The sequence below is a fragment of the Rhynchophorus ferrugineus genome, unplaced genomic scaffold, assembly GCF_030347505.1.
Source record: "Rhynchophorus ferrugineus isolate W39M unplaced genomic scaffold, kcgeb_rfMv2 rfM2, whole genome shotgun sequence".
NCBI lineage: Eukaryota > Metazoa > Arthropoda > Insecta > Coleoptera > Curculionidae > Rhynchophorus > Rhynchophorus ferrugineus.
This window is the reverse complement of record NW_027472581.1, coordinates 84,509,947-84,533,619: the sequence shown is the minus strand read 5'-3', so window position 1 is coordinate 84,533,619 and position 23,673 is coordinate 84,509,947. Positions and strand designations below refer to the sequence as shown.

General features: G+C 32.8%; 1 protein-coding gene across 1 annotated transcript in view; it reads right to left on the bottom strand.

Moving 5' to 3' along the window:
- Window positions 1-23,673, bottom strand: part of LOC143191537 (kinesin-like protein CG14535) — a 660,599-nt gene that overhangs the window by 614,765 nt on the left and 22,161 nt on the right. The window contains exon 2 of the mRNA XM_076396712.1: window positions 14,219-14,275. The gene's annotated coding sequence lies outside the window, so the exon portion shown is untranslated. The remainder of the gene's footprint in view (window positions 1-14,218; window positions 14,276-23,673) is intronic.

Sequence of the window (23,673 nt, the reverse complement as noted above, 5' to 3'; positions counted from 1 at the left end):
GTAATTGCAATCTTAATTACGGTTAATTTACTAATTTAATTTATTAGCCACTCTCGTACAGCCGAAGTGATAATATTTCAAACGTTTGGGTATAAGAATCACGTTGGAAAATGTAAAGTATTTAGTTTAAGATAGCAAGAATATTTGTAAAAGTCCAGTTATATTTATGGGCTTTTATTTTTTGTATTTTTAGACTAAAGATTGGAAACAATAGCCTTGTTCGTTTGTTCGAATGTCTCTCAGAGAATCGACGTTTCTAATTAATATGTGTCTGACAATCTGACAACCTAGCGTTTCAAGGTGTGTTGCAGGATGTGAAGGTCCAAACAGAGTGCCTTATTTTTTAAAGTATTATGCCGTATTATTATGAAGTCGGTGCCGAAACTCAACAGTTTTTCTTTATTATTATTTAATTATTACATTGTGACTAGTCGTTTCCATCTAATCTCCAATTTGTCTTTATGACATGTCTTTATATGCACTTCACTACACAACACCACACAAGATCAGATGGCTTGATTCTTTTGAGTCTGTGTCCTGTTCTGGTGGTATCCAAAAGCTGTAATATTTCAATATTCTCATGAGAATGGAGTCTTTCCTCATGCCTCTTGCAATTCTCTTGATTTTTGGACTGACTGTGTGTATCTGAAGGTCTCGATGTAGACAATCAGTCCTATAGTATTTGGGTGCGCCCACAATACCTCTCAGGACTTTGTTCTGAAAAATTTGTACTTTATATATGTTACTCTTTGCAGAACATCCCCATATTTGCTTATATAATAGCAATTTATTATGTACTGATAATTGTGTTCTTCCAATTAACCAGTACATTTTTCTATATTTCAATTCCAGCTCTTTTCTATTCTTCTTTATATGTTCCTTCCAGCGAAGTTTTGCATCAAGATTCACTCCGAGATATTTAGCGTTGTTGCTATATGGAATGATATTGTTATTTAATGTTATTGGTGCTTGTACGGTCTGTTTATAAGTGAACTGCACATGTACAGATTTACTTTCATTAACTCTTATTTTCCAAGCTTGGGTCCATTTATTTATATCGTCACTTGCCTGTTGCAATTTTCGTGATACCTCTTCACTATTGTCTCCGACAGCTATACTCGCTGTATCATCAGCAAATATAGTCACCGTAATATTCTCTATTTGTGGTCTATCACAAGTGTAGAGTAGATAAAGCATTGGTCCCAGTACACTTCCTTGTGGCACACCTGCTTTAGCTTCTTTTATTGTAGAGTAAGCTTCTTTTTGTTTGACTCGTAAACGTTCTTGTTGTAAAGTACGATTTTAATAGTTCGGTGTGTTGTTTTGGTAGCATTTTCTGTAGTTTATGAACAAGACCTTAATGCCAAACCCTATCGAAAGCTTGTGCTGCATCTAAGAATAAAGCGGAAATATAGGAATATAGAAATCATGATTAAAAATAAGGAACGCTTCAGGCCCCAGTGTCCACTACCTAGCCTAGGTGATTTGATAAAGGTTCTAAGTAAACAACAAAAAATTCTCGTCCCCGTTGGTAAGGGAACCTCCGACCTCCGTTTCGGAACTAAACGTTCAAACCATTACACCATAGAAGCAGTTCCCTACAAAATTTCTACGAGATCTTATATATTATAGTTAGCTCTTAAAAAACAAGCTGAATGACTTTAGCACTGGACGACTTCCGTCCCATCAGCTCAGCAATACTCCCAAATATCTGATTATTTTAGATAAAACATATGTTAAAACTTTGTACGTGCCTTTGAAATTTGAGCGTTTCCCTCCATTTATATATAAATTAAAATATATAAAAGTCAATAGGTAGGAAAATAAAATATTTATATAAATAAGCACACATATTTTTGTTTGTTGAGTTTCGTCGTTTAATGAAAACTTCATTAAACAAATTAATTAAAGTCAAGAAGTATAATATTACCTACAACAGAAAAAAGCCTATTTATTATTAATTAGACGACTTTAAAGAAAAAAATACATTGGATTTATCCCAAAGTTCCTAACGGCTCAAATAACGTCAACAATAAAAAAATGTAATCGCTAATTAAACAGGTGAAAATAAAAATCGTACACAACGTCTCAGGAACGTTTAAAAACAAGACAACCAACCTAAATCGATAGCGACAAAGTTAAAACGGATCAAGGTAAGTTAAATCCAACGGTCTGGATGTTCACGTAAAAATACCGTAAAACTTCTTTAATAGCATCGTCTAGCCGGGGGGCTTCCAGTCACGACAATACACTAAAGCACGAATGTTTATCATAAACCCGTCAAATAACGACGAACATTAAAATATGTCATAATTCATTTGAGCTCAGAGGTCTGTATGTCGTGCCCCTTTATTAGAAGGGGATAGTAAAGAACGTCTTGCGTGGTGTCTCTCTCCCCATACAAAAATTGGTGCTAGGTTTAGTCTCTTAGATAATTGAAACGAAATTCTATGGGACAGAAATTCCTAAAAACTTGCATTATCTTTATTTGCTGTAAAAATGCTGCATTTTAATAATTTCCACGTTCAATAATTCCAACGTTTCTCCAAATGGATATCACTAATATGCAGTCGCCAAATATCATACGTTTTTTGTAAAAATTATTGTAGAAAATAATATTACAAGTAAAATTATAAATAAAACATCAAACATCAAGTACATATTCCTTTATTTTTAAAAATAATGAAGAACTCGTTACACAAAGTACAAAATCTAAATATATTTTTGGACACCTAGTTCTGACGATGATATAGAGATCAGTACACTAACTTAAATATGGATGATAATTATATAACAGTAGTACTTTTCGAATATTTTTTCTCTTACCTTTATTTTTGTTGCTTGATCCTCTTCATTCTGCTTCCTTCCTGCATCTATAATTTTTTGTTTATGCGGTGCTATAATGGCCTTCTTCCATCTAGTTGAGGTTGAAGGTGGTCAATAATTGGAATAGGTATAGGAACATAAATGGGAATAGAAACTCCGCTGGTACCATAAATGGGGATGAAAAATTTTATTCCAGTAATTCTGATCGAGATAATAAAGTTGATGTAGTTGGTATTGCCCTATCTATGGAGTACAAAGGTGATAAGACCTGCAAAAATGTCTTCATTAGGTGGAAATATTTGCGTTTTCTGAAATTTATTTACTGCTGTATCAATTTTACAAGCTTTTCCAAATATTTCTTCACCTTGGTAGTGAGTAACAATTCGTCCTGGAAGATTTGAACACAACAAAATTCAAACTTATTTTTCTTAACCCTTTAAAACGAACTTACTTAAGAGCTAAATACATATACACCCTCGTCCGTTTATTCTTGATTAAGGATGGAAAAGTCATGGAAAAGAAATGTTAAAATCAACAGTGAAATCCGGAATTTCAGAAAACTTATTTTGGCAATTATTCTGTATGTCAGATTCAGAAATCAATCCCAACGATACAATTAACTTCCTGGATCCTTTAACATTATTTGAGAGAAATTCAATACCGAAACAACCTAAAATGTTTTCACAAAATGATAAACAGATATAATTATAATATGGTCTGGAAGAGTTGAAAATCGTGAGGAACCACATCATTAATGATAAGAATAAATATTCACGCTCATGTGCTCTGAATTTGGCGATACTAAGCAGTTGCGGTTAACTATAGTTTATTTAATAACCATTCTTGAAATTTCACAAATGCGATACCACATCCTTCATTGTTATTATTTTGTTATTCAAAAGTAAATATTATAGTTCAAACAATAACGGATGTCTAAGCAAAAAGTAACATAAACAAAATACAAATTTTACTATAGGATACCAGATACTATAGGAATAGTTACTTACACAGAGACCTTCAGATACCAAATGTTTCTCAGTGAATCAAGATAACACCAAAAAGATATGAGGAGAGGCTCAATCAAAAGTTCGTATGTGACTCTTGGATAACACTGCAGCCGGACACAGAATCAAGAGCATATAAAGTGTATATAACAGAAAAAGCAGTAGTGTTAATTTAGAGACTGAGTAAGGACGGATGTGTTCGCCTAGATGTATACCTAATTTTTAAGATGCCGGCTTGGTGGCGCAGTGGTAAAGGCGATAGGACGGTCCTCCTACTGTTGCGATAGCCGCGGGTTCGAATCCTGTTGGGGCATGGTCGTAATTGTTTGTGATTGTTTAAAAATTGTACTTAAAGTAAAGGAAAATTATCCCAGGCACGCCGGTGACCAGGCTGGGTAAAGCCGGATGTTTTCTGGGATGATTTCTAAAGTTTATCATTTGGCAGTCGGTAGCCTTAATTCTGATGACCGTGGTTCGGAGATCACGTTAAACTTATAATAAACTATATATAAAAAAAAATTTAAGTTATTGTAAAAATAGATTGTGGGGTTAGTCGTCAACAGTTAGTAACAATGCATTAATTTTTAAAAATTGTTTATTTAATTCTCTTCTAAGCGTTTTCAGTAATGAACCTTACTAACTTATACAATTATACTTATCGATAATTAAAAAAAAGTACAGAAAAAAGGGCACCAGAAAAATTTCCTTGTAATTAAATTTAATTCGATTATAATTAATAACCAAATAGAATAAAACTAGGGGCAGAACTGCGCCAGGTTTTCACTTTAAATTAATGAAAAGTACCAAATCTAGAAAAAAATATATCGCTTTCGTAAAAAGGAAAAAGTAGAAAAACCTCCGTTCGCAATGGCTCTTGTTAATTTTAATTAATTATGATTTTAATTAAACGCATGACATTATTTAAAATCGAGATCAAAAGGGTTTTTAATAGGGTGATACCGCCTCAGATTTATAACTACATACTTAGTCGGTATTTACTTTTTAAAATATATTCGTTCAGTTATTAGTGTTGATGGTTATAATTGCTTAATATATGTCTGGGTTGATTGAAAGCAGTGATACGAAGCACAAGGTATGGTGTTATTAGAGGGAAAAATATTTATAACATTTTAAATTAACGGGTTAATTGAAAAGTCCCCGGCCTACCATAATAAAACACACTTATTGGCAAAATTAGTTTTTTTATTCAACATAATTCCCTTCGAAGGTGGTACACTGCTATAATCAGTCATCCGAGTGAACTGCACACGATGAACCCACTCCAAAGCCTGGGAAAACGCAAATCTAGACGGCTGGCAAGGTTATGGCTTATGCATGGATGTGCATGGAAAAATTTTCATTGACTACCTAAAAAAAGGAAATACCATCAACAGCGACTATTACATAGCGTTATTGGATTCTGAAGAACGGAATTGCCGCATTTGATGAAAAAGAAAGTGCAGCTTCACCAAGACAATGCACCGTGTCACAAGTCAGTGAAAACGATGGCAAAAATCGATCCATCCACCGTATTCTCCAGATCTGGCCCTCAGCGACTATTTCCTGTTCTCAGATATCAAAAGAATGCTCGCTGGAAAGAAATTTTCGTCGAATGAAGAGGTGATCGACGAAACTGAGGCCTATTTTGAAGCGAAGCACAAATCGTACTACAAAAATTGTATCAAGAAGCTTGAGGGTCGCTATAATCAGTGTATCACGCTCGAAGGAAATTATTTTGAATAAAAAAAACTAATTTTTCCAAAAAATGTGATTTACTAGGGTAGACCGGGGAATTTTCAATTGACCTATTATTTTCATTATTAAGCTCAAATGCTCAAATAGCAACAAGTATAAATACGAACGAGTAAAGTGTCCAGTATTATAATATTATATCAATCGGCGTTAAAAAAAAAAGAAATATAACAGGAACGTAAGAATCTCCCTCATGCGTCAGCAATAAGTAACCATCAGACATGCACGGTAAAGGGACAACAACCATAACCTAGAACAATCTGAAAAATCTCCGTGGTCTTTCCCCCAGTTCTAATTGAATCATAAATTTTTCAGTATCGGGGCGTCGGGACGCTTAGCGTCCTCCCCCATGTCAACCGACATTGTCGAAATGTTTGTACCAATTGCAACGACGCCACTTCGCGCACTATGTCGTGGGGTGTCCTTCAATTGGAAAATATCGGCGTAAAATAAACACGGTGCCGCCCGTGGTGCTCTCTCGGCTCTGTCTGCATTGATAGGATCTGAATTAAGGCCTATAGAACGATGAGTGAGCCGTTTTGAGCTATACAGCGGCGTGCGTACAAGAAGGATTCGCGATTTCCAAGCAAATTGGATAAAGATCGTATTATCGTATTAGATACTTACATACCTTTTTACCAATGGCATTTATTTAGAATAACAAGTACACTAACTATCAATACAAATATTTTCCATCACTTCTTAAGATTTGTCCCATGTTTCTAACAATATGGCTGTACCGTACCCATTTTCCAACTTAATAAGTTAGATTAATTAGATAAAAATCATACTATTATATAAAGTACTTGCATGCACTCTGGCCATTTTTTCGACTGAATCGACTGAGATCGGGTCATTGTCGTTTCTCGCACGATCACTTGAGGACTTCGAGCCTGCCTGCTCACTGTGACTTTTGTCACTTTGCCCTTTACTTCAGCCTACCACATACTAGACGACTCTCCATCACTCACCCAGATTAGAGCTATATATGGGCTGTAAAATTTTAGGAATTTCTTAACAGGAGAAAATACAAACAGCCTATTCTAGCCTATAACAACAATACTAGCCTATGATATGTATCGGTGACCAAATAAACATTACCATCGGTGCGGGTAGGTACTAGTGTGTGCTGTCTGAATAGACTATCTACTTTGTTATGGATTAAATTGTTTATTTGTAAATTTGTGTCCATTTTTAAATTGTACATAGACTATTTATACTTAAAGTCCCCACTGTTTGTGTTACTAATTTTATTTTATTTATTTATTTTATATACCCATTTTATGTCTGTCCCCGTCGGCTTTATATCAACACCATACTGTTTTAGAGTCGCGAGATGACAACATCCATCAAAGCAACAAATAAATAGCATTAACGCTAACTAAGTAAATTGGAGTATATTTATACTTAAATAGATTGAACCCAATCCACAACTCAGCTCTTAGAATCGCCCTGGGGGCCTTCCACATCATCTCATTACCGACATTTCTTTCCCTCAAGCACCAAACTCAACCCCTGTAGAGATCAACACAAAGGCTCTTGTCATAGATTCCATTCAGTTTGTAATCGCTATCTGCCCCATTGGTATACCCCTCCGAGGATAGATTAGCGACTCTCGCAGGTGACTGTCGATATCTCCATGAGGAGTCTATCAAGGGATAATTCTGACTCTAGCAATATTAGTACCCAATTTAATTAATGTATTGACAGCTGAACTGTTTGCTATGCATAGGGCTCTGATCTCAATATAAGATGTGCAAGACAAACGATTAGTTATCCCGATTCAATGAGCTCCTTAAAATACCTCCAACCATATCTACCTCTACACCCACTAGGAGTGTTTATCCGTAAACTAACCGTTAAATTGGAAAAGAACGGCAAAACTATCACCTTTATGTGGCTCCCTTCTCACTCTGGGATCATTGAAAATGAAAGAGCGAATTACTTTGCAAAGAAGAGGGGGGGATCACTTACAGAAGATTTCCTCTTCTGGAGTAGAGATATGAGGCACCACTCTACTAGAATCTTTAGACATCTAGACCAACTCAGAGTTACTTCCCAAACAGAAAACAGCAAGCTTTGGGAGGCGAAAAAAGAGTATATCAGGACCTTAACACCATTACGCGTCTCAGAATTGGTTACTGCAAACTGAGTTTCTCATTAAGGGAAGAAGTCCACTGCTGTACGCCGAATTTGGTTCCTCAGTATCTATCAAACACATACTAATCAAATGCCGAAGATACAATTCGCAAGGACGGTTGGTGAACTTGGGAGAGACGATGGACCAATGCCTTAGGATGGAGAATCTGGAAAAACTGATTAATTTTCTAACCATAACAGTACTACTACTAGAAATGTAATAGTGTGCATCTATGTAATATAATGCATGTTCGTTTACATTTCTGGTATCTTGTTTCCTTATCACTGTCATGGGTTGTGCGACTATTGTGCTGTAGCATTAATGCATCTGTGTGCTTTTACATATTTTACTTGTCATCTTGCAATATACTAGACGACTATTATCCTACACATTTCCCGACCATGTATTTCTATTGTTCTTTGCGTTCTATACTTGTAATAACGTTGTATATATTAACTGATGTATATGTGCTGTATATTGTATATCTGTTAAAATCTGGACCCTAAATAGTCCATGAGGATGGTGAGGCTATAATACATAAATAAATAAAAGATAATTAAAATATTTTCCATCAATTCTTACTTATCCCATCTTAGAAAGATGCAACAACATGGAAAAGCCCTATAAATATGGCTTATAAGCTGGTAGCTGCCGAGATATGAACAGTGTATACCTCACAACTCTTCCATCGTGATGCAAGACTGTCTCTTTTACTTATTGCTCATCTTTTTTGCAACAATACGTTGTTAAATTTATTCAATGGAAGTCAGTATACAGTAAGAACTTCATTCGACTTTAGCAGTTCGTAGTATCTTGTTGCTTCCACCATATGCAGAACAAAACTTTATGGCAATGAATATTCCAGTTCGGTGACCATATGAATCGCTCTCATGGCGCTGGCCAGTCACAATACACCTCAAAACTCTTCATCTTTTGCCTGATCGGCAATGAAACCGATATATAAAAACCAGTCGAAATAGTACTTTCACCCAACTCATGTGGTGGCCATTGTCCATCCTTTAAAATCTTTCTCATCGCATGTAAACGTCTAGAGTCGAAACAGTAGATTCCTGGCAATCAATTTAGCAATTTATTGTCATGGAACCTTTTCTGTGACAAACGTCAAAGCCACCAAATTTAACAGTTAGGTTAGCTTCTTTAACATTAAAAATTCAAAAATCGCTTATTAAAATACATACCGGAATCTGATATTAAAGTTATTGCAGTATCTCGGAAAGAATAACTTGATACAAAACTTCGTTGGAAGGAACATATTAAAAAAAAACGAAGTAACTGGAGTTAAAATATAGGAAAACGTATTGGTTAATTGAAAGAATAATTATCACTATATAATAAATTGCTATTATATGAGCAAATATTGAAACCTATATGGAAATACGGAATATAATTATAGGAATGTTCCGCGAAAACTAATAAAAACACAAAACAATTTTTCCAGAATCCTGAGTATTGTAGATGCACTGAGATACTACAGAACTGCATCGACACCTTCAGATGTCGATGGTCACCCAGGAAATCAGGAAAATTGCAAAGAGACATGGGGACAGACTCCATACTCATATCAACATCGGAATAATACAATACTTGAATAACACCAAAACAGGACACAGGCTCAGAAGCATCAAACCATTTGATCATATAGGTGCATTTAATAGAAAAGCAGTAGTGTTATTACATAAACATTATTACACCAGAGACTAAGAAGGGTCCTTCTAAATACATACCTAGATTTAACGACTAGTGCCAATGAAATAAATAAGTTATAAAATAAAATGCTTTTAACAAAAAATTGAACCGACTTCAAAAAAAATAAGGAACTCACTAAAAAGTAAAAAATAACCAAATTTAGGATTTAAAAAAAAACGCTTTAAAATAAAATATATGTATAATAATCGTCGTAATAACTAATAAAAATAACCAAAATACCTTATTTAACCTATCCACTACACGTATTTTATATTCTACTATATACACACAATTTAGCTTAATACCCACCTAAACCTATTTATCGAATTACAATATTATTTTAACTACTACCAACTCATCATTTTAAAGTCGGTAAGGCAATAAATTAGATTTGTTTTGTTTGTAATTTAATTTTTTGTATATGACACAAAATTATATTATTGTTCTTGCATTGTTTGGGCTCGTCACCAATTGGAAGCAGAATTCCAATGGGGCCACCCTGAAAGTGCACACTAATAGAACCTCATCCTTTTCGGAGTCGGTTAAAAAATAAAGTAGAATAATGGACTCAAGACATTTGATCCTAACTCTTTCAACAATTATAACATATTTTTGAAACGACACGCCACTGTCTCCCAATGCATCCAAGCTATGATCAGGCCCATTCATATTGCCCCATGTGTGTTATAAGTTCAACCCATTGTACGTGTACCAGGGGCCTTAAATTCTTTTTGTCGAACGATTTGCGAAATTTGCGTAGGCTCCAGCCAAATTCGGTACACAAGTGAGCCGAAAAGAAAACAAACAGCTGCCAAAAATCAGGCACAAAAGTCACTCCCATGAATTCATTCCCTATCCCCAACGATACGCCCCGTAAAATGACTTTAATGAATACTTAATGTTCGATAGAAATATTTGAATTAGGAAACATTTCGCAAAAGAAGGAGAAGAAAAAAACAACTTTTCCGTTTCGGAAGTTCAAATTGGCCGAAAAAAAATCCTCCTCGCTCTTTATGAATTCCTTATACACCATAAATTATTTAATACTGTATTATTAAGATTTGTTTATCTGGCCATTGTAAATTAATGAACTGGATGTTACGACACCGGATGAATATTAAACTTTGTTCTTTGTCCGACTCTTTGAATGATAGCTTTGTTCCTGCCGAAATGTCCCGTAATTTTTTTCTGGCCTACTTTTATCATGCAAATAGAGTAACAATAAATCTCAACAAATAACCGTATAAATTTCGTTCTAATAAAGATAATGAATGTACAGAAATAACTCAAAGAGTAGTCTGTAAAATCCTTCGTTATATCGTACATTTTATTGTTTGTTTTTCAATGTATTAATTGTTTAATTAAATCCATAGCATTTTCAACAATACAAAAAAAGTATTTCTTTAATCAAATAGGGTATTCTGTCCAGTATTTAAAGAGAAAACCAGAGAAAGGAAATAATATCTGATTGAATAATTGAGAACGTTCGCACTTATACAAAACGAATAATATTTCGATTCATTTAGCTATGGCATTTTGAGTTGTAACCAATTAAAGTCGAAATGTAATAATAGTTTTTTGGCTATCTTCCAGACAATACCATCCCAAAAAAACTGTTTGTTCTTTGAGCAAAACTATTCATCCAGCCATTTTCTAACTTCTTCGAAATTGGCGAAATGCTGCTCTGCAAGCGCGTGTCCTACTGATGTGAAAAGTTGATATTCAGACGGAGCAAGATCTGGATATTACGTCAGGTTCGATGATATGTCTCTTCCAAGTGATTTCGACGCTACCTTCGCCGGTTTTGCTTTATGAGACAGCGAGTTATTGTGCTGTAAAATCACTTTACCCCATCTTTGAGCCAATCCTGGGCGTTTTTCGATCAATGCATCGTTCAACTGATTTTTCACCAGGCTTCAGTTGTATACCACGCCACCTTTTAGGCCTACCAAACACAGAGCATTCTCTAGTGACCAAAACTATTGGGCCTTGGAGTCGATCGACCGGCCTCGCCAGATGATAACCATGTGTTTTTGCACTTAGGCTTTTCAAAATAAATCCACCTTTCATCACCTGTCACTATTCGATGCAGAAATGACTGTCACAAAAAAAATCGATTTTCCATTTGCTTGTCATTCAATTGGAACCCATCTTTTGGATTTCCGCCATTGCTCGTAATCGGTCGCTAATCGTTTCTTGGGCCACATTTAACTTTTTCGGTCTACAAGAACGTTCTTTGATCATGTGATAGACATAGAAATCATCACTATTGAATTTTCGATACCACGTCTTACATGTTTTTAAAGTTAGTGCATGTTCACCGTTAGTTTCTAACAGCAAACAATGACTTTCAGCGGCTTGTTTCTTTTGATGAAACAAGAAAAGTAATGCGTGCCGCAAAGGCAAGTTTTCATGCACTAAATTTGACATTTTCAAAGAGATATAAATCTATGACGGTGTTAATTTCGTAAAATATAACATATATAACAGTGAAGGTTGATATCAGTAGAATAATATCACATATGTGCCAAATGATAACACTGTACACTTCTAAGAAGCCTTGCAAAATTTGTTAAAACACCGACAATGACCTTTTGGTACACCTGGTGTGTTTTTTTCTCCCTAAGGAAATTTTAAAAAATGAAAATATCATTGCAAACAAAACCGTTTCGAAAAAAAAAAGATGTTAAATGTGGTAAATTTCAATATCGAAGTAAGAGCATCGATATCTTCGATTATACACATTTACATATTATTAATTTTCAATTATTTTTTCACCACGTATGAAGCCTAAAAGTCCTCCGTATGTCTGAATTCCTGTCTTGTAACTTCATGTTAATAATCTAGCAGTATATATCCACTTTGAAAACATGTTACAGGTGGTGCAAAAGTCATGCTACCATTGTGATCGCGCGCTGTCTTTGTTATGTGACGCTTAACTCAGCTTTGCTTTAACCATTGTATTGTGTAAACGTCCAAATGTTACTATGGATAAATATTCGCCACAAGAACGGGTAGAAATAGTGACAGTATTTATTGAAAATAATCGTTCCATTATTGCCACTCAGTGGAAATTGTGTCAAAAATATCCTAATCCTCCAGTGCCTCACAAAACAGCAATTTATAATTTACATGCAAATTTTCGACAGTACGGTACATTAACAGACAGGCCTCGTTCTGGAAGACAACGAATGTCTCGTACTACTCAAAATGTGACTCTGGTGCGCGATAGTGTTGCAGAGTCTCCAGAAACATCAATTAGGGGACGTAGTTCCCAATTATACATTTCTGCGCGCAATTTAAGGCAAATTTTGAAAACAGATTTGAAAATATTCCTGTACAAAATTGAATTAGTCCAAAAATTCCTACCGAGAGATCCTGATCAACGGGTTGAATACAGTAATGCAATATTATGGCTGTCTAATGAAATTGAAGATTTGTCGTCTAAGTCGAAGTCCATTTTCTTCAGTGACCAAGTTAATAAACAATAAGTCGGTTTTGGCGAACACAGAATGATCAATTAATTCACGAAACATCACTAAAAACAACTGTATGGTGTGGTATTCATGCCGGAAACATCATTGGTCCTATTTTTTTGAAAACACTCAAGGTGTTGCAGTTATTGTTACTGCTGAACGGTACCAAAACCAAAACAGTATTCGAAATTTTCTTGTGCCTGAAATGGCCACAACATACACAGCTCGTTCAACAATTCAATTATTGAATGACGTTTTTCCACGAAGACTAATTTCACGAAGTGGCGATTTAGCATGGCCAATCAGATCAAAACTGTATGTGAATAAGCCTCAAACGATTCAATATCTTATAGACAATATTCATCGCGAAATTGAAGGAATACAGCCTCAGATGTTACAGGATTTCATGAAAAATACATTATAAAGAGCCAAAAGTTGCGAATCGCCGTCACCATTTAGCCGATATAATTGTTCAATCATAACGAAAAAATTGTAAAGACCAAATAAACTTCCCTTTTCTTTGAGCAAAGTTATAGAAAATCAAAATGGTAACGACACTTTTGCCGCACGTTGTATTAGGTGCAGTTAATTATAAAGTAACAGTTTCGCTTTTAGTAATATTGAGTTATTTGATATATAAAGAGACTAATAATGGAACGCTCAAAATTGCAATATGCATTAAAACAATGCAATATCAATGTAAAAAAAGTTTAATTGATACAAATAACAATAGTTAGTTCTATTAAACATTGATAAGCTTTGATTAAAATTTCACATAAATATTTAATTATACACTTGCTTGAGAATCCCCAGCTTATAATGCAATTATAGTTAATCTCGTATAATCAGCTTTGTGATGTAATAAAAGATAAGACATAATAAATAACTGTTTAATCTTATAATATTAATGAGATTAATAATTATCAATTGGAAGGAATCGTTATGTTGATAGATTTAAGATGATTTCTCAAATAATGGAAGTTAGTTTTTTTTTATCGTTTCCAAATTATGAAATAAATCACATCTTTTCATGGGAAACTCTGCATAGTTTCAGATAATTTTCTACTGTGAACGATTGTTAACAGCATCATTTATTACGTTCATTTTATCTAAAACAGGCCCATATCCGCTTTCTTATTAATAGCGGGTCTATTGGTGTCGTATCTTTTGTAGATAACAACAGCAATCAAACAAATATAAGATAAAACCGACAGAAAAACCGCGCCGGGATAGATCAGAGAAAAGTATAATTGCCCTAATAACGAATTAAAATGGTCTAAAAACTATATTTTCTTGATGTAAAATAGACTTACCAATTAGTTCAGAGTGGCGTCAAATCCAATAAAAAGTCTAGTCCAGTTATATAGTACCTGCAATAAAAAAAAACAGGCATATAGTTAGAATATTTAATTTCTCCCTGAATAGTGACAATATTACCATAAAATATTGATCTTTTTTAAATGTTTAAAAAATATCTTTAATTTTCTTTTTTAAAAAAAATATTGGTATATCTGAAATAAATACTTATTAGGTATTTGCACGTATTGTGATCAGCTACATGTATTGTTGAAAATGCAAAATATAAAAGGTGCTCAGGTCCAAAACCGTGTATACTGTGTATACCATATAATAGGCTAGATCACTATAACAAAGAATCACAACGATATTGATTTATAACAATAATATACGACAGCAAAATTAATTAATTAGTAATGGGTAACCGTAACTGAAGCGAGTGAGCATTTCAGACACACTAATCATGAAATGTAGTAAAATATTGAAGAACTTTAAGTAAAAAATGACATCAGTATAACACTTGACAACAAAATTAATAAATACAGGTAATACAAATTGCCATTCAAAATTATATCGTTGGCAAACCTATTGAAACATTTTCTGATGATAATTTGAAGATATAAATCCAAATATATTTGACAGGGCTACAAAATATCCATTTTTCATAAATGATAGTAACTACAATACAAATTGGATATTTGATTTTCAAACATTATAGCAGCTCTGTATTATATCAAATTGCATTGTAATACTTGGATAAATAAAATGCACAATTTGCTATATATTCTAGTATATTGCAAATTGCATTTTAATTCCAATAATAGCCGTATAATCTTATAGACAGTAACAACATTTGGTTCATACATTGTCTGTACGTATTGTTGGAAATATTTGAAAATTTTCTTTACCACAACACACATACTAGGCTGTAAAAACTTAATAAAATCACATTGTCCAATCAAATATATGTCTCTTAGAACTTAACCTGATCGATCTACTTGATGTAAAATGTAGAATGTAGATGTAGCAAGAAACCATTTATTTGATATTGCCTTTTCTAATCTAACCATGATACTATTTGATTAACACTTGTTGAAGGCTTGATTTTAATTAAGATTTTTCTTTATATTTTGAGAAAATATGGTAATTTAGTAGTGAACTGCAGTGAATGTTCAGTGAGTTCAGTTCGAAACCCATTTTCTTTTGTCTAATTGACAATCCAATCTTGTAGAAACTTATACTGAGTTCATACATACTTGTACGATTAAACTGGTTACATTATATTAAATATAATTTTCTACATTACTTGGTAACTGAAAGAAGAGCAAAATTATTAGGAACTCACATACACAATAAACAAATTAATGAGACCTAACCTCAAATGCTAACAACATTGTTATTTACATCGATATTACGTTAATTACACCTTAGACATTATTAAACGTACTTAAAATAGTAAATACTAGTGTTGGGAACTATCGACTGTTTAGTAATTGACTAGTTTTTACTATCGACTGTTTCTGTCGATATTTTTGGTTCGACTGGTTTTGTTCGACTGACTGATTCAGTCGTGTAGTTTTAGTTACTATTTTTGATTCTACTACTTCAATTTGACTGATTTTTACGTCTATTTTTATGCTCCGTCGTCCTAGCCGCGACCTTGACAAAAATGTAGCCAATTTATGCTTATATAGATTTATATGTAATATATATAGTTTTATGATTTTTTTGATAGTTTGCTTGTAAATAACAATATATTGTTTATTAACATAGCAGCATTTTGGAACGATATTTTTCAAGATTGTTAACGTAATTGGGTAAAAAGATTAAAATTGGGAAAGATAAAGAGTAAAATACTTTTGACTGTATTTATGGCAACAATAGGTAATATTTCGATTACTCTCTCAATTTTTGTTAAAAAATATTGCCGTTCAATAATAAATAAAGCATTTAATTTATTCAAAAAAGCTCTAGTAGTAATTGTGCGATAATTTTTAATTATGTTATGAATTAGTTTTATTTTTCTATGATACCTAATACGTTTGAATTTAATTTAGTATTTATGGTTATTGTACATCTTTAGTTTTTAGGCTTTGTTTAAATTCTATTGTATTGTCTATATTTATTATAGTATATTATTTGAAAATAGTAATTAGCATATTAAAATACGATAAAACATTGGTGGGGTATTATTTCATTCCATAGAAAAACTCAATTATATATAAAAGTAATTCTACTTAGTTTAAAATGTTCATAGTATTCTTTTTTCCTTTTTCTCTCCGTCTCGCTTATTCTACCGTTGGAAAATATAGGCACATATAAAATTAACTGCTCCAAGCAACTGTCTCCGTCCTTTTCTCTCTCGCAATTTATACAGGAAAGGGTTCGTGCATTTACGTCTGACACCACGAACTGAACAAAACAGTCGAACCGTGCATTTGACTGAAAATGGTAATTACTATTTTCAGTCGCTAGTTTTTTGACTATCGACTGTTTCGACTGGTTTCAGTCAATACTTCCCAACGCTAGTAAATACTAACAATAGATTGATATTATTTCTATGAATATTACCGATGTTCAAACTATACTGGCTGATTTCCGCCTTACAAAATTTTTCTGCCTTGGTTAGGGTTTTTAGCGATGTATAATTATACATTAGGGGCTTTGACGCCATCTATACACGATAGAATGTCACAAAATTCATACTCAGTTTCTTCTAAATCGATTTTTTTGAAGAAATAATTTTTATTCCGGGAAAAGAAAATACGTAGAATTGTCATAAAGTAGTTTTTCAAGTCAGGTCAAGGCTTGGTTGGCGCAGTGGTGAAGGCGACAGGACGGTCCTCCTACTGTCGCGATAATTGAGAGTTCGAATCCTGCTGGGCATGGATGTACTTTATGTTTATGATTGTAATTATAAGTGTTTTTATATGCAACGGTGGAAAATCCGACAAGGAATAACCATCCCAGTCATGCCAGTAGCCGGGCTGAGTAAAACCAGATGTCTTCTGGAATGGTCTCTAAGTTGGTCACTGACCAGTCGGTAAGTTTAATGCTGAAGACCGTGGTTCGGAACCTACGTTAAACAGTAGGTCCAGTCCAGAAAAACTCTCGTTGGTAAAAGGAAAGTTTAATAAAACTTTTTTTTTAATAGTCATCCAGCCTATTGGGTTATTTAAAGTACGCGGTCTAACTGATAAAATTCAAACGACCGAACTGTTTTTCATTGATTCACACGGGACTAGAATTATATCCTGACGAGAGTCGAACGAAAACCTTAATAAAAATGCTTCAACATAAGCAACAACAAAAAAACGCAATATCATCATGCCACAACGTTACGAAACAAAATTCTGGGACCTTTTATCGCGCCCCGTAATAGAAGGCGCATAAGGAACATTTATTTTTCATCCGCGCAGTAAAAAAGAAATAATTTATGGCGCCCGAGGTGTGTACAACTCTGCGGTGTCGGATTATTTTTCTATCGCTCCAGATACTTGGCTTTGATTTTACTGAGCGATCGTAATTTAATCATTCAATCGATTTCAGACGTTTAGGACGGACCTTTCCGGGGCAATAAAACGAGATTTATGATATTGTCGGACGATAAATCCTTAGCGGCGCTGTCATTAGTGGCGCGAAAAATCGCTCCGGCATACGGTTTGTTGTTGTTTTTTCGGTTGGCAATGTCCATATTGATTTTAAAGTGATTATATATGGACTTATGCGGGAATATGAACAGTTTCTGTCATCTTCCCAGTTCTGCATTATTTCAAACTGCACAACTTCATGACATTTGATATACATTAAGTGGATATACTAACAAATACATTTTTTAATTTTTTTCTTAGTATTCCGCAATCTGCCCAATAGACCATAAATATTTCATAAGATTTATGATATATAATGACAAGTAGAATATTAAAATTAAATTAATTAAGCAAAATTAATTCTATAATAATAATAATTAAATTGTTGAATTATTCTCGGTGGTCTAACATACATTGGTTTTAAAATATGGAAGAACAAAGGTAAGTACAGAATCTAAGGTTAAATTTTTACAGCATCAGTTTTATTTATAGTGGGAATTTTAGCTGCCAAATTTGTCACACATCATTTTCAACAACCTGGAATATGTATCAACATATGCTAAAATTTAATGAAAAACAAGAACAAAGAAGAAAATTATTCTTGTTGTGTTCGAAGTAGTCAAGTCATTAATGAGGTTTGTCCATCAGGAACAGTAATAATAGCAAGAACAATAGTAACTGGTAATAATTAAACATTTATTTTAAACATAATATATTTTAGTAATGATTTAAATTTTATTTTATAGCTAAGATGTAACTAGAATTTGTTAAGAATAAAAGTCGAATCAGAGAATCAGAGAAGAAATTAGACAGCATTTTGCTAAGATATAAGAACAGTGTACAGTAATACTAATTAAATTTGCTAACAAAAATAGACCTGTATCAAATAAACAAAATATAAAACTATCAACGATCATGATATAATGACTGTATTATTGACTGTGATTTTAATGACGTATTATTGTATTAATTAATAGGAAATATATAAATAAAGGAAAAAGAGAAACATAAACAAGAAACACAAAGAAGCAGCAAGACAACAAACGACGGACAGCTCACCTGCTTTCACATATGGAAAGGTTGGGCAGCCATACCATGTAATATCGACAAAAAGTGATAATTATATGATAATTTTGTATTGTACCGACCTTGAGGCATGTCGAATTTTACATCGTGGAATAACGCTCTACAAAATACCCAGAAATATAATCCCAGATGTTGAACACGGGCGGGGTGCCGGCAGTGCCAACTAGAACCCGATAACGAATAGCTGGCGGCAACCCCGAGACGTTTATCTAGGATGTTATTGAAGGGTATTTCGATTCATTCGGTGCTCAACCATCGTTTGGTTTAGACGTGCCACCATCGACTACCCAAGCCTCGTCTCCAGGTAACACCGCTGCCCTCCGTTTTATCTAATTGTATTTTTCACATTTTTTTTATAGCCAATAAATAACGGCCACATAATGTAAACACCACTGTTTCATTTCGTTTTACCTCCATTCACCGAGCCACATCATTTACCCCAAGTATGATAGAAAATCTCTTTGTCGTAAATCAGTTTCTATAGCATCCTTCTTTCAATGCTCAGCTCGAGTGCATTCAAATAATTAACTTGAACAAACTAAAATTGAACAAACGCACACATTTCCATATAGTACTTCTATTTAATTTGAATGATACTTAAAGAACTATAAATATAAATATGTATTTTACTAATAACCATATCTACCACAATGACAAATAGAAGAGCAATATTCTTATAATAATAACAGTTTACATTTCGAATACTCTACACAATGTGATTTAGTATTAATTTATGCAAGTTTATAGGTTCTGAATCAACGGCTTTCCGGGTTAGGTGTTAAAGGAAACTGAAATAAAAAATTACGCAATTGACAAGACGAATTTCTCCACTTTCTCTCCCTTACAATGTCCAGTAACGACATGCATACAGATTACATTTACCATTTACTCGAAATATTTCCTCGGGTCGTTCATACTGGCCGATGAAAAAAGGTCAACCAGTGACGTAGTGGCGATAAATTTCATAAGATAACATAGCAGTGCCTTTATTAACATTTTACTGATTCGAACATATTTAGAAATAAAGATAAATACAAGCATTTAGTCATTTCAATCCTTTAGTCATTTAGTTCTACCTACAGTGCTATCATTGTGACCAAATTACTGTCCGAAAATTACACAAATATCATTGAACAACCATCGTGTCAACTTTATATGGGTCGACTTCTTTCTCTTTCAAAAATTCTAATTATGTTTAAAACAATTAGTTGTAAGTGTTATAAATATAACATTATAATATTATAATTTTGCGATTTTTGAGGAAATGTATATTTACTGGATATAATTAAGTAAAATAGCTACGAACAAAAATAAAAATGTTACTTAACTTCACTACGAAGAAATTAGTCACAGATATGTAACAGAATTAGGGCTAGATCATCAATATTAAAAATCAATATTTGTATTTAAAAAAATGCTATTCTTGGATAAAAAACATTTGACTTGACGAAAAACACTAAATAAATTATATAAAGTATTTTTTATAAAGTATACAGTGTATACAGACACTTATAATGGATAGATTTTCGGTTTTGGTTTCAACTACTTAAAAGTGATAGTGTCACAAACACAAAGATAAAAAACAGACCAATAAAAATCTAAGACAATGAATTGTAAGATTTATTAGAGTTAATCTCAGCTCAATCTCTTGAAAAACTTTCCAGACATCTTAGCAGATGATGAATAATGTTTTTTCAAAAGTTTACGTAAAGATTCAATCATGATATTATCGTACAAGTAACTCTGTAATAATGAATAGTTACAAATATGAGCCAAAATTATCATTTTAAACCAATCCCAATATCATTTTCATTGAACTGGTTTTAATTAATCAATAATTAGTTTAAACTGCCATAATAACATCTCAAATAAAAAAGTTAATAGAAACTAGAAAGAGAGGTTAGAGGCTAGAAACCAATAATAACTACATTTAAAAATTCTTACAATTGTATCACAATCTTAAATCAAATTAAGAAATATTTAATATTCATTGACAGTCTTTATCACGAACAAACATTATGAGTACAAGAATAACACATATATTGATTTACAATACTTTAGATTAAACTAGAACCACAACTTATTGTAACTATTTGAAGACTTCCCACAAAACCCTCGTATCTCTAATATCCTACCACTTATCGACCATCAAACAGGTAGCATCATTGACAAGGAATGCATCGACCCATATAACCGATAACATCTCGATCTGACAATAGACTTAACAAAAAAAACATATTAAAATTCAAATTTTAGATCTGATAAATCTTCTTAAATATGCACTTATAGTTAGAAAAAATAAGAAGAAAAAGAATATAAAGATTTAAGAGAATACATTAAAAGAATATGAGGAACGTTGACATTTATTTCCTAGTATTTATTTTTATAAAATATCCCGTAAATCTATAATCGTTATATGGTTTTTAACCTTATGAAAGATATCGATGAATTACCACATTTTACCAGTTGAACTTACTGTTATCATTACTAGTTATTACTGTTATCTAAAGGCATAATAATAAACTATGGGAAAGTAATGCAGTTTTCAAATAAATGATAAATTATTACGTCATATTATAGAATTTATATTAAGTAAATCTCAATAATTTACAATATATGGTGTAAATATACGACATGTAAAGCATTTGACTTAATACAGAATACTCTAATCGACTGAAATAGTTAGAAGCAGCTGACCAAAGAGGAGGACGGTTCAATGTTCGGTGGTATGTATTTTTTTAAATGTATGTTGATGGTCTCATTGGAACCAAGTCAGGATCTGATGAGGGGAACTGGCGAAATCGAGGGAAAGCCTCAAATTTCAAAAGCAAGTACAAAGTCTTCACATATTTATTTATCTAAAATACTTAAATATTTGTGTACAATGCTATTGCTGAACTGATGTAACGAAAAATCAGAAGTAGTTCGGTGTAAAAACCGTTCAGTTATTATACTTAAAGTTTCTATGGTTTGTTAGACCATTAAGCTCACACGCGGAGGTCGCGGGTTCGATTCCCAACGAGAGTGGAAACTTTTTTTGCTCTAATTTAGTTGGAAACTTTGTCAAATCAGGACCTAGACTAGGTAGCTGAACTCGGGGCCTGAAGTGTTCTTTATTTTCAATAATTGTTTCTATAATCGTATTTCTCCTCATTCGCGCTGCACTTTTACTTGGGCTATCATCGTAATGCTTCATAAATATAATAATAATATAAATAATATAAATATAATAATATATATATATATATATATATATATATATATATATATATATATATATAATACAACACTAAAAAAGAACAATAAAATATTTTTAACAAATATATCGAACCGATTTCAGAAAATAGATAAGGAACTCAATAAAAATTAAAAAACAATTAAATTTAGATTTTTAACACACAAAAAAAACCTTTTAAGATAAAATATGTACATAATAATCATTGTAATAACTAAATAAGAAAAAACTTATTTAACCTAACATCTGCACGTATTTTATATTCTATGATATACACCTAAGTTAGCTTATTACCTATCTAAATCTATTTATTTCTTTACAATATTATTTTAACTAATACCCACTAATCAACTTTGAAGTCGGTGCCAAGCCCAAACAATACAAAAATAATTATAAAACCTTGTGATGTATACACAAAATTAAATTGCGAACAAAATAAACCTAGCGGGTTCGAATCCTGCTGGGGCATGATCATAGATCTATGTTAGTGATTGTTTAATATTTGTCATTATCCTAGAGTGCAAAATTCGACAACAAAAATGATCCTAGTCACGCCAGTAACCAGGCTGGGTAAAATCGGATGTCTTCTGGGATGATTTCTAAGTTGGTCACCCTTCATCGGTAGGCTTAATGCCGAGGACCGTGGTTCGGAGCCCATGTTGAAACTATCCAATCCAGATAAACCACTAATTTGTAAAAGGTAAGTAAAAGTAATACACAAAAAAAATCTAATTTGTTGCTAATTTGTTTCTGAATGTTTACTGAGTTCCATATTTATCCAAAATATTTTATTAAATAAACATTAAAGAAATTAGTGGACAGCGATGAGAGATATTTAATAAAACTTATATATTACAAGCTATCTTCTTACAAAGCTAATTTGCAAGTTGTTGAATTAGTTCGCGATGCTTATATAGTACCTGCATAAAATTAAACTAATTTGCATAAAAAATTTAGTTAAACCAAAAATACTCCATTGTTATCGGTAATGTCTTGTCATCGATCTAGTTAAATACAAAATATTTAAGTCGTGTATTTGAATTACAAAATACAGTATTTTAATTTTTTTTTAATTTAAAATTCAAAATACAAATTCTAAAATACAGTCAGTTTATGAACCTATTAATCAGTAACAGAAGAATTTCCTTTTATGAACACTAGATATTAAACTAGCGACCCGCCCCGGCTTCGCACGGGTGCAATGCTGATACTAAATTAAATACAATACAGAAAAAATATGAACGTTGTATATAAAAACATAGCAGCCCGCTCCGACTTTGCACGGGCATAAAATATATATGCCTATGTCACTCAATGAAAACATGATTAAAATCGATCCAGTATTTTTGGTTCATTCATTACTGCCCTTGGCCTGCACGCATTAAATTTGGAGTAAAACAATTCCTCTTCCCCTATACTTACTATGAAGATTTCCTGCTATCTTTGGAATATCTAAATTCATACAATTTTTATTACATTACACATTTTTAAACGCAAATTTTAAATTTGTAATATCTCCGAAAATATTTATTTAATTTACATGCTGTAAGGAACCATATTG